A 13,523-nucleotide genomic window follows, 5' to 3' on the forward strand; every position below is an offset into this window, starting at 1 on the left:
CCCTCAACCCCTCCTACTTGGTAAGCATAAATCTGTTCTCTATGTCTGTGAGTCTGTATCTGTTTCATATATGTGTTCATTTGTGTTATATTTTAGATTCCACATATAAGCAATATCATATGGTATTTGTCTTTTTCTGGTGTACTTCACTTTGTATGATAATTTCTTGACCCATCATGTTGCTGCAAATAGCATTATTTGTATTAACCTTATTTGGATAGTGATTCTGAGAACTGCAATGAACTCTCAGCATGAAGACTCCATTCATATCTTGTACTGAAAAAAAAAAGTCTTGCACTGAGAGTCTTGACCAAACCTGAATGTGGCTTCTTCTATCAGCTTAAGGTCATGTGTCTGGGGCTATCCAGCCTCTTTTGAGTTCCTGTTTGGAAAAGCTTAGAGTTGTCAAAAAATATCTATTGTTTGTCAAAAAATAATTGCTGTTTGTTTTAGGTGACACCTGATGTAGCCCCCCGGACCTCCCTTTATTATTTATTCAGAAAGGGTTTATAGTTATGAATCCATTCTCTATCCCTTTGAGATGATACATATCTTCTCTAACTGTGAATTGTCATGTTTCAAGGACTCGAAAACCATTCCTGAAATGTAATTATCAGGAAAGAGAGGGCTTCTGTCTCCCAGTCTCTGGGAAGATAGAATCCTAAAGTCCATAATCACCAGCCAGCAGATACTGCTAACCTAATCATGTGTGCAGGGACTGACCCTTTGTAATTTTTCACGTGAGTCCTTGCACCCATTCTCCCTTTACAGTGCCTTTTTGCAAATCAGGATGGAGCTCAGCTTTTTGGCCTATTGTCAATAGTTACTGAGTAAAATGTTTACACATTTTAACTAATACCTGGCTTTGTTTATCTTTGATATTTTTTACAAAATTTTTTAAAAATCATGAGGCAATCATGATTGACTAGATATTTGATAATATTAAATCATTGTTAGTGATTTTAACTGTGATAATGGTGTTGTGATTATATTTTTCAAAATAATAATTTTAAGGGAATTCCTTGGTGGTTCAGTGGTTAGGAGTCCAAGCTTTCACTACTGAGGGCATAGGTTCAATCCCTGGTCAGGGAACTAAGATCCCCCAAGCCACATGGCCAAAAGAAATTAAAAAAAAAAATCTATTGAGAACGTTATTGATTCTTACTACTCCCAGCATCATTCCTCTTGACCAAATAACATCCTCTCTTGTGGGATTTTTAACAGTTACCCCCTAAATGATCTGCCTGCTCCTATACCCAAATCCCGCCCCCCACCCCACACCAGTCTGCTCTCAACACATCAGTCAGAGATACCCTGGTAAAATGTGCCATATTATGCCACTTCCCATCTCATTCAGACTAAGACCCAAGTCTGCAAGACCTTATAGGATCCTCCTATGATCCCTGTGACCTTGGGTCCAGCTCTCCTGGACACTCCAGCCGATTCTTGTGTAACAGAGAAGGCAGACTCCTGCTTCTGGGTTTTGCGTTATTTCCCTCCTGCCTAGAACCCAGTTTTCCCAGAGAACTTCATGTCTTGTTTCTTCATTCCTTCCAGGTCTCTGAGCCTCTCCCTGACCACCCTGCATAAATTAGGAAACTTCCATTCCTGACACTCCTTTTTAACCCCTTTCCTTGCTCTTTTTCTCCATAACATTGATCATCTGTCCTGTTATCTATTTCCCTTTTTTAAATCTGATATTCCCAGTAGAACATAAGCTATGGGACAGTAGAGACAGAAGTTATAACTTAAGATAGACTCTTGCACATCAGATCAGTTGCTCAGTCGTGTCTGACTCTTTGCCACCCCATGAATCGCAGCACACCAGGCCTCCCTGTCCATCAATAGACACCAAATAAATGTTAGTTGAAAGAATGAAGGAATGACTATTACTGTGTGGAGGCTGTGTGTGCTAAAGAACTGACGGTTGCATTTCTGTGTGAGTGCATGTTTAGTTGCTCAGTCTTGTCCGACTCTTGCAGCCCCATGGACTGTAGTCTGCCAGGCTCCTCTGTCTATGAGACCGCCCAGGGAAGAATACTGGAGTGGGTTGCCATTTCTTACTCCAGGGAGTCTTCCCCACCCAGAGATCAAACCCCAAACTCTTGTGTCTCCTGCATTGGCAGGCTGATTATTTACCACTATGCCACCTGGGAAACCCCAACTACATTTCTGAGCAAGTCTAGAAAAAAGACTTTTGAAGTCTCCTAGCCTTCCTCCCCAGAGAAGGCAATGGCTCCCCACTCCAGTACTCTTGCCTGGAAAATCCCATGGACAGAGGAGCCTGGTAGGCTGCAGTCTATGGGGTCGTGAAGAGTTGGACACGACTGAGCGACATCACTTTCTCCTTTCACTTTCATGCATTGGAGAAGGAAATGGCAACCCACTCCAGTGTTCTTGCCTGGAGAATCCCAGAGACGGGGGAGCCTGGTGGGCTTCCGTCTATGGGGTCACACAGAGTCAGACATGACTGAAGCGACTTAGCAGCAGCAGCAGCAGCAGGCTTCCTCCCAAGGGAAGAATGGCCCTCACTTTTCCAAGCAGAAGACAGAAGCTGGCCAACCTTTTGGGTAGGGCTTTGGGCCAATTCAATGGACTGTCCTTGTGGCTTCTGCTGCTGACTGTGTAACTGGCATTTGGTGTTTTTCATGAATGTTCCATGAATGCTCATAAATGCCGGAAGGGATGATACCGATGGGAGATTGCTGCATTTAGAGAGGCGCTAGTGTCTTTGGGACCCCATAACCCTATGATCCCTTTGAGCTAAAAATCTTTCTGATTGATTCTCTGTTTTTCTTTTTTTTAAATTATTTATTTTTGGCTGTGCTGGGTCCTCGTTGCTGTGCTCTGACTTTCTTTAGTTGTGGTGAGTGGGATCTTCTAGTTTTGGTGCACAGGCTTCTCATTGCAGTGGCTTCTCTTGTGGAGCACAGGAGCACAGGCTCTAGGTGAACAGGCTTTAGTAGGTGCTCTGCGGGATGTGGAATCTTCCCAGATCAGGGATGGAACCTATGTCCCCTGCATTGGCAGATGGATTCTTATCCACTGGGCCACCAGGGAAGTCCTGATTATTTTTCTGATCAGAATGTTTGGGAGGCAAAGGAAGGTAGCCTCCACTGGGAGGTGTCCCTTGATGGGGTTTGTTGTCTCTCTGATGATGCTAAGAGGTATACCTCTTTTGAAAAGCACCTCTTACCTTGCTCTTGGGTTTTTGTCAAAACTTGTTAAAACAAACACTTATAGAGGGCTTGTGATCAATATTGGGGCTGGGAGGGGAGGTTGACTCAGACTCAATAACTAACAATGTGGGGAGGGCCAAACAAACCTTCCTTGTCAGATGGAAATGGTGTATTTAGGTCTTCTGGCCCTGGGGGCGTTTACAGGTTTACATGACAAACAGGCAGCCTCCCTTTGGGGAAAGTGTTGTCCTCCGCTCCACACCGTGAAGCAAAGCCACTCACTCAGTGCAGTTCTCAGTCCACAGTTGTGGTTGTTGTTTAGCCTCTCAGTCATGTTCGACTCTTTTGCGACCCCATGGACTGCAGTACACAGGCTTCCCCGTCCTTCACTATCTCCCAGAGTTTGCTCAAACTCATGTCCATTGAGTCAATGATGACAACCATCTCATTCTCTGTCACCCCCTTCTCCTCCTGCTCTCAGTCTTTCCCAGCATCAGTGTCTTTTCCAATGAGCTGGCTCTTCACATCAGGTGGCCAAAGTACTGGAGCTTCAGCTTCATCGTCAGTCTTTCCAATGAATATTCAGGGTTGATTTCCTTTAGGATTGACTGGTTTGCTCTCCTTGCTGCCCAAGGGACTCTCAAGAGTCTTCTCCAGCACTACAAATCAAAGGCAACAATTCTTTGGCACTCAACCTTTTTTATGGTCCAACTCTCACATCATATATAATTACTGGAAAAATCATAGTTTGACATAGCGTTTGTCATCAAGGTGATGTCCCTGCTTTTTGATACACTGTCTTTTTGTCATTGCTTTTCTTGCAAGGAGCAAGTATATTTTAATTTTATGGCTTTGGTCACTGTCTGCAGTGATTTTGGAGCCCAAGAAAATAAAATCTATCACTGTTTCCATTTTTTTCCCCAGCTATTTGCCTTGAAGTGATGGGACCAGATGCCGTGCTCTTAGTTTTTTGAATGTTGTTTTAGGCCTCAGTGGTTCCCCTAAATGTCTGGGCCTGATTCACTGATGGTTTGGCTAAGCTGAACTGCATGGTGTCCATGGTGGACACCGTGCTGTGGCTATTCAGCTACATGGAACAGAAAACAGATGTGATCACTCTGCTTGGTAGGCAAAATTCAAAGCCATTCTCACAGCTCCAGCCAGTAATCCTTGATGAAACTTGTTATATTTTTGCTGACTCTTGTTTAGGCTATTGACAATGGCCCAGCTGTTTGGTCTGCCACATGGAAAACTACAGGCTGGCAGACTGAAGGCTTCCCTCTTCAGGGTCACCAACCATGGACACAAATCATGGCTGCTGGTAGAATCATCTGGCCCTCCTGGTGAGGGCCCATTCCCTGATAAGACTGACTGGAATGAAGCTGTGGATTGAGCCTGTACCACCCAGATAGCCATCTTTGCTGCCTGGACCCATCGTTGGACCAGACATGCAACACACCTACCACCATAGACTGGGGCCCCAGTAAAGGGCTCTATGTTTCAGATGTACCAGCTTCTACTGCATGCCAGACCTGCTGCTGCTGCTGCTGCTAAGTCGCTTCAGTCGTGTCCGACTCTGCAACCCCATAGATGGCAGCCCACCAGGCTCCCCCGTCCCTGGGATTCTCCAGGCAAGAACACTGGAGTGGGTTGCCATTTCCTTCTCCAAGTGGGGTGCCAGACCTGCACCTCCTAATAAAAGGTCTACTGTTGGTCTCGGTGAAGAAGGCCCATTGCACAGGGCAAAGCCATCCACCTGTGTCCTCCTCCTGGGGCTCACTGCTATCCACATTGTTTCAGGTTGTAGTGTTGCCGTCTCAATCCAGTCAGCTGACTCTGGCCAGACACTGTAGCCCTTAAAACTAATCTTTGCTACATTTTTGGCTTTCTATACATTTGCAGTCTGATGATGACGTACCTTTAATCGCAATGGGCTCTCAAACCCAAAGGTATTTGATGGACTTTCCACACAGGAAAGTCCACACATGGACTTTCCTATTGGCCGACCATCCATAGGCATGTGGGCTTGTTGAGCATGGGAAAGGCCTCCTCAAAAATCAACTCAGGTCTTTCCTGGTGATGCAGTGGTTAGGAATTCACTTGCCAATGCAGGGGACACAGGTTCTACCTCTGGTCCAGGAAGATTCCACGTGTCTTGGGGCAACTAGGCCCATGCACCACAACTACTGAGCCTGCGTATGCTAGAGCCTGTGCCCCACAACAAGAGAAGCCACCGCAATGAGAAGCCCACGTACCACAACTAGAGAGTAGCCCTGGCCCACCACAACTAGAGAAAGCCCATATGCAGCCACAAAGGCGTAGCAAAAACTAATAAAGTATAACAAAAATTTAAAAATCAACTCAAAGGGATTTCTGATCCTATATCCACCACCTTGTGGTCCATGAGCAAGATCATGCAAGGCAGTGTGGTCACTACATACGACTGTTTTAAGAAAGCTATCTGGTCTTCTTGGCCACTCCCCGGGTACTAACCAGAATGAAAAGTGCAGTGCCATGTAGACCTATTTTGAGAGCTGGGGATCCCCTTTTAGGCACACTGTTTCTTTATTTCTCCTAATGGCAACCCCAGCAGACATGATTGCTTTGCTCTTTGGTGGCTGCCTGGCCAAAAGGGGGCCTAGGGGTTTCAAACCGAATGTTAAGTTTTGTTTTTAGTATTAATTCTTTATGCAGTTTGTTAACATTCATACTCTTAAGTGATATGCAGTGTGACAATCTGATTTTGAATTCTTTTCCCCAAGAATTTTGTCCCCAAAACTGAGTAACAAGTTTGTTTTCTAATTCAGTTCCCAAACTGGGTCCTGAGGCAAATGAGGGTGCCTCGGTAGAAAGCCCATGGAGCACAGTTGACCCTTGAACAAGTGGACCCTTGAACATTGCATGATCTTGCATGTATGTGAGGTTTTTTCAAAAGTAAATACTGTAGTTCAACAAAACTTGTGGTTGATTGGCTCTGTGGATATGAAAACTTGAATACAGGTGAATCGTGTATAGAGAAAGCTGACTGTAAGTTGGGCTTCCTTGGTGGCTCTGACAGTAAATAATCTGCCTACAATGAAGGAGACTCAGGAGACCTGGGTTCAATCCCCAGATTGGGAAGATCCCCTGGAGAAGGGAATGACTACCCGTTCCAGTATTCTTGGCTGGAGAATTCCCTGTCTACGGGGTTGCAAAGAGTTGGACACAACAGATATTGACACAACAGATATTCAACTGTGTGGAGGATCTGTGCCCCAATCTGACATGTTGTTCAAGGGTCAACTGTATTTTATTCATTAATTAATTTATTTTTATTGGGGTACAGTTAATTAACAATGTTGTACCAGTTTTAGGTATACTGCAGAGTGATTCAGTTATACATATACAAATACTATTTTTCTTTAGATTCTTTTCCTATATAGGTTATTCCAGAATATTGAGTTCCTGGGCCAATTATATTTTAAATGTGCAAGAGAAGCACAGTGATACTCAATATCTATAGGTAACCACGCAAACAACAAGTACAAGGTAGATCACTGGTTTCAACATTAGATTGTTTTCCTTTTAATAATGTCATATCTTTGCAAAGTTGGGTCTTCTGCACTTGCTGTGATAAAAAGCAAATACTGCGTGAATCTCAGTGTGGCATAGGAAATGACTACGGCACTACCCAGTCTGAGTTCAAGGTCTGAGAAGTTGTGCAGCACCCAGCATATCCCATTAGCAAATAATTATGATTATAGCAGTCTTCCACCCGGGCCACTTTATCTACGGGCTTTATGTTCCAAGACCCGTAGGAGATGTCTGAACCTCAGATAGTATTGTTTTAATTGCTCGAATCTTCCGTGATTATTGGATAACTCTCTTTTTCTCTCTTGGAGAAGGAAATGGCAACCCACTTCAGTACTCTTGCCTGGAGAATCCCATGGACAGAGGGGCCTGGAGGGCTGTGGTCTTTGGGGTTGCAAAGAATCGGATATGACTAAGCAACTAACGCACACACACTCTACTAATATAGTAGCACTAGCTTCTTTTCTTTTCTTCGTTCCTTTAGTTCTCCTTCTATTTCTTAATTTCTTTCTTTCTTTCATACTTGCCCACTGCATTTCCTTTTAATCATTTAACTTTTGATCTTTTTCTATTATTCTGCTTTATGTCCATCTTTTTCTATTAAACACCATATAGTTGGGTTTTATTCTTTTTAATCTAGTCTGGTAATCTTTGCCTTTTACCTGAAAAGTTTAGCCCATCTATTGTAATTACTAATGCAGGAGGATTTATTTCTACTATTTATGTTGTGCTTTCTCTTTGTCCAGATTTTTCTCACTTTTGTTCTTTCTTGACTTTCTTGTTTGGATTGATTGAATTTTTCTCATTTTATTATCTTTTTCCTCTCCTGATTGGAAATATATGCATTTTCTTTCTTTTGTAAATATCACAAATTTGAACAGTCAAGCCTGGTAGGCTGCAGTCCATGGAATCGCTAGGAGTCTGACACGACTGAGCGACTTCACTTTCACTTTTCACTTTCATGCATTGGAGAAGGAAATGGCAACCCACTCCAGTGTTCTTGCCTGGAGAATCCCAGGGACGGGGGAGCCTGGTGGGCTGCCGTCTATGGGGTCGCACAGAGTTGGACACGACTGAAGCGACTTAGCAGCAGCAGCAGCAGCATGATCCAGCAATCCTACTTTTGGGTATTTTCCAAAGAAAATAAAAACACAGCTCCAAGGATGTATGTACACCCTACCATGTTCACTGCAGCATTATTTAAACAGCCAAGTTGTGGAAACAACTGAAGTACCCATCAATGGATGAATGCATAAAGAAAACGTGATACGTATACACATGCATGCATGCATGCACAATGGAATATTGTTCAGCCATCAGAAAAGGTGAAATCTTGTCATTTGTGACATGGATGGAGCTTGAGAGCATTATGCTTAGTGAAATAAGTCAGAGAAAGACACGTACTGTAAGACTTTATTTATATGTGAAATCTAAACAAAAAAGCAATATGTATGTGTGTGTGTATATATATATATGTAGATAAAAGGATTGGTGGTTACCAGAAGTGGGAAGTGCAAAGGTGGGAGAAATTGGTGAATGCAGTCATAAGATATAAACTTCCAGTTATAAAGTAAAAAATCCTGAGGAGGTAATGTATAGCATGGCAATTATGGTTAATAATGCTGTATTGCATATTCAAAAGCTGCTGAGAGTAAATCTTCAAATTCTCATGACACAACAAAATAATTTATAACTCTGTAAGGTGATGGTTGTTAACTAGACTTATGGTGGTGATCATTTTGCAGTGTATACAAATAGTGATCATGTTGTATACCTGAAACTAATAAAATATTACATGTCAATTACACCTAACTAAAATATTTTAAATATACGTATATTTAAAATTTAGATTTCTCATGCAGCCTGGTGAGTAATACTCTGGACTTCCACTGCAGGAGGCACATGTTTGATCCCTGGTCAGGGTACTAAACATCCTACATACCAGGCAGCAAGGCCAAAAAAATAAATGAATTACATTTAATATGCATTCTGAGAGAGTGTAGAGTTAATTATTACCTTCCTCCAGAACCTTATAATGCTTTTATTCGAATGACCTCTCTCCTGACTTAATATGCTATTTGGAGGACTTCCCTGGTAGTGCAGTGGTTAAGAATTCATCTGCCAATGCAGGGGACACTGGTTTGGTTACAGATATAAAAAGATCCCCACATGCCTCAAATCAGCTAAGCCTGTGCACCACAACTACTGAGTTTGTGCTCTAAAGACCACGAGCTGCAACTATTGAGCCCAAGAGCCAAAACTACTGAAGCCCATGCACCTAGATCCTGTGCTCCACAACAAGAGAATCCATTGCAATGAGAGTGGTGTACCCCACTAGAGGGTGGAACCCACTTTCCACAGCTAGAGAAAGACTGCACGCAGCAGTGGAAACCCAGCACAGCCAAAAATAAATATTATGCTATTTTTCTTAACCTCTTAATTCTATCTTTTTTTTAATTTTTTTTTTTTTTTTAAATTTCACTGTATTGGGCACCTCTTAGGCCCCGTTGTAGTTTCTCTCAGTCTTATCTGTCCCTTTATTTAGCCAGTACTGTGGTAAACAGTTTTCTGTGGGCATTCACAAAATCTACAGGGATGTCTCTTCAAGAAAATTGGAGATTCCAAGGGAACATTTCATGCAAAGATAGGTACAATAAAGGACAGAAATGACAAAGATCTAACAGAAGCAGAAGAGATTAAGAAGAGGTGGAAAGAATACACAGAAGAGCTATACAAAAACGGTCTTAATAACCCGGATAACCACAATGGTGTGATCACTTACCTGTGTGAAGTAAAGTGGGCCTTAGGAAGAATCACAAGGAACAAAGCTAGCAGAGGTGATGGAATTCAAGTTGAGCTATTTCAAATCCTAAAAGATGGTGCTGTTAAATTGCTGTACTCAATATGTCAGCAAATTTGGAAAACTCATCAGTGGCCACAGGACTGGAAAAAGTCCGTTTTCATTCCAATCCCATAGAAGGGCAATGCCAAAGAGTGTTAAAACTACAGCACAATTACGCTCATTTCTAGCAAGGTAATGCTTAAAATCCTTCAAGCTAGGCTTCAGCAGTATCTGAACCGAGAATCTCCAAATGTACAAGCTAGATATAGAAAAGGCAGAGGAACCAGAGATCAACATCTGTTGGATTATAGAAAAAGCAAGGGAATTTCAGAAAAATATCTGCTCCATGGACTATGCTAAAGCCTTTGTGTGGATCACAACAAACTGTGGAAAATTCTTAAAGAGATGGGAATATTAGACCACCTTACCTGCCTCCTGAGATAGTTGAATGCAGGTCAAGAAGTAACAGAACTGGGCATGGAACAACAGACTGGTTCCAAATTGGGAAAGGAGTACATCCAGGCTGTATATTGTCACTCTGCTTATTTAATTTCTATGCAGAGTACTTCATGCAAAATTCTGGGCTGGATGAATCACAGGCTGGAATTAAGATTGCTGGAAGAAATAGCAACAGCCTCAGATAATGCAGATGATACCATTCTAATGGCAGAAAGCAAAGAGGAACTAAAGACCCTCTTGATGTGGGTGAAAGAGTAAAAAAGCTGGCTTAAAATTCAACATTCAGAAAACTAATATCATGGCATCTTGTCCCATCATTTCATGGCAAATAGATGGAGAAAAAGTGGAAACAGTGACAGATTTTATTTTCTTGGGCTCCAAAATCACTGTGGACAGTGACTGCAGCCACAAAATTAAAAGACACTTGCTTCCTGGAGGGAAAGCTATGGCAAACCTAAACAGTGTATTAAAAAGCAGAGACATCACTTTCCTGACAAAGGTGTATATAGTCAAAGCTATGATTTCTCCAGTAGTCATGTACGGATACAAGAGTTGGACTGAGCATAAAGAAGGCTGAGCACCGAAGATTGATGCTTTTGAATTGTGGTGCTGGAGAAGACTCTTGAGAGTCCCTTGGACAGCAAGGAGAGCAAACCAGTCAATCCTAAAGGAAATCAACTCTGAATATTCATTGGAAGGACTGATTCTGAAGTTGAATCTCCAATACTTTGGCCACCTGATGTGAAGAGCTAACTCATTGGAAAATACCCTGACACTGGGAGAGATTGAGGGCAGGAGGAAAAGGGGGAGACAGAGTATGTGATGGTTAGGTGGCATCACTGACTCAATGGATATGAGCTTGAACAAACTCTGGGAGATAGTGAAGGACAGGGAAGCCTGGTGTGCTGCAATTCATGGGGTTGCAGAGTCGAACACAACTTAGTGACTGAAAAACAACAGGGATACAAGCTGATAATGCCTAGCCTCAAGCTTGCCCTGTGTATCTCCTGCTTTCTGCCCTGTTGCTTCTGCATTGATGCCAAGTCATGGAGCATGATGGTGCACTTAAAAAGTATAGGGATTAATACTCTTTGAGGTGAGACTTTGATCAAGGGACAGGACAGTCAATGCATATCCAACTCTTCCAGGTAACATCCTGTCAGGACTAGTAGTCTTTTTTTGTTTTTTTTAAAGATTTATGTATTTATTTTTGGCTGTGCATGGTGTTCATTGCTGCACATGGGCTTTCTCTAGTTGTGGAGATTGGGGCTACTTTTTTTGTCCCAGTGAGCTGGCTTCTCATTGCAGTGGCTTCTCTTGTTGTGAAGCACAGGTTCTAGGTGTGCAGGCCTAAGCAGTTGCAGCATGTGGGCTCAGTGGCTGCAGCTTGCAAGACTCCAGAGCACTGGCTCAGTAGTTGCGGCACAGGGACTTAGTTGCTCTGAGGCCTGTAGGATCTTCCCAGACCAGGGATTGATCCAGTGTCCCTTCCATTGCAAGGTGGATTCTTAATAACTGGACTACCAGGGAAGTCCTCATGTTTTTTGTTTGTTTTTATAATTTTTCATTTGAGAATCTTTACTTTTAATTTGATCATTGTGTAATCCAGAATATTCTGTTTTTTGGTTGTGCTGTTTACTCATAGTTTTAATTGCCAGAGTCTCATCTAGACGTCATTTAAATGATATACTGGTGAGACTTGAGGTCTGATTCATCCTGAGCCAATATTCTGTTCCAGCTGTGAAGCTATGAAGAGGAAATAGCTTTGTTATGTAGGCTTGTGGTAGCAGTGGCAGCCCTGGTCATAGCTGAATCACCTTTGGGCTTATTCTTCCCTTTTCTTAAGTAATTCGGAGTGTTGAACTGCACTCCTAATGTAGGGGGAGTTTAATCACTGGGCAGGAAACTAGATTCCACATGCTGCAACTACGGTTCTTCATTCCACAACTAAAGATCTTGTGTGCTGAAATGAAAACCCAGTGCAGCCAAATAAATAAATATGTTAAAAAAATACACAAAAACAAAACTTTATTTCATCTAGTCAGATAGCCAGTGAGAATCTCCTGTATGACTCAGGGAACTCAAACAGGGGCTCTGTGACAACCTAGAGGGGTGGGAATGAGACGGAAAGTGGGAGGGAGGCTCAAGAGGGAGAGGACATATGTATACCTATGGCTGATTCATGTTGATGTATGGCAGAAGCCAACCTAATATTGTAATTATTCTTCAATTAAAAATAAATTAAGAAGAAGAAAAAACAAACCTTTAGTTCTTCCGGTCTCTGTTCCCATTGGTCCACACTGGCCATATCTCTGCTGGTATAATGCCATTTTTGCTCCAAGTTTCTGCTGAAATGGCTGATTAACTCCATAGTGAATCATGGATAATCTCCCAATAGAGAGATTGTCTAGCCACACCCTTGGGTGTTCTTTCCAGAACAAACTTTCTCACTTTTGCACCATAGATAGGCTGTGTGTATGTATGTGTGTGTATGTTAGTCACTCAGTCGTGTCCAACCCTTTGCAACCCCATGGACTGTAGCCCACCAGGTTCCTCTGTTCATGGGATTCTCCAGGCAAGAATACTAGAGTGGGTTGCCATTTCCTTCTCCAGGGGATCGTCCCAACCCAGGGATCAAACCTGGGTTTCCTGCATTGTAGGCAGATTCTTTACAGACTGAGCCACCAGAAAATTTCCCAGCTCTTCAAATTCTGGTTCTTGTTTAATCTTTCTTTCAATTTATCTTTTTCCTCTTGCATTTCAATCCCTGGGTTGGGAAGATCCTCCAGAGGAGGGCATGGCAACCCACTCCAGTATTCTTGCCTGGAGAATCCTATGGACAGAGGAGCCTGGCAGGCTACAGTCCATAGGGTTGCAAAGAATCGGGCACAACTGAAATGACTTAGCATGCACGCACTCCTTATCTAGACACCCAAGTTTGTCGCTTGTGAGTTCCACCTTCCACAAAGCACAAGCCTACAACTCAGCCAGTTCTTTGCCACTTTATAACAAGGATCACCTTTTGTCCAGTTTCCTGGATGAGGAATAACATATTCCTTATTTCAGTCTGAGACCTTACCAGAAACACCTTTAATACCCATACTTGTACCAACAGTTTCTACAAGGAAATCTAGGGTTTTTCTAGCCTGTTTCTCATAAGTCTTCCAGTTATATCCATCACCCAGTTCCAAAACTACTTTCACATTTTTATGTATTTGTTATGTCAGCACTCTGCATTTAGTTAGCATTCTCTAGTGAAACAGAAGTATTAGGATACATAGATATGTATATGAAGTCATATATACATGGCTTTATACTAAGCATGGGCTTCCCAGATGGTTCAGGGTTAAAGAATCTGCCTGCCGATGAAGACGTGGCTTTGATTCCTAGTCCGGGGAGATCCCCTGGAGAAGGAAATGGCAACCCACTTCAGCATTCTTGCCTGGAAAATCCCATAGACGGAGGAGCCTGGC

The sequence above is a fragment of the Bos taurus genome, chromosome 8, assembly GCF_002263795.3.
Source record: "Bos taurus isolate L1 Dominette 01449 registration number 42190680 breed Hereford chromosome 8, ARS-UCD2.0, whole genome shotgun sequence".
Taxonomy (NCBI): Eukaryota; Metazoa; Chordata; class Mammalia; order Artiodactyla; family Bovidae; genus Bos; species Bos taurus.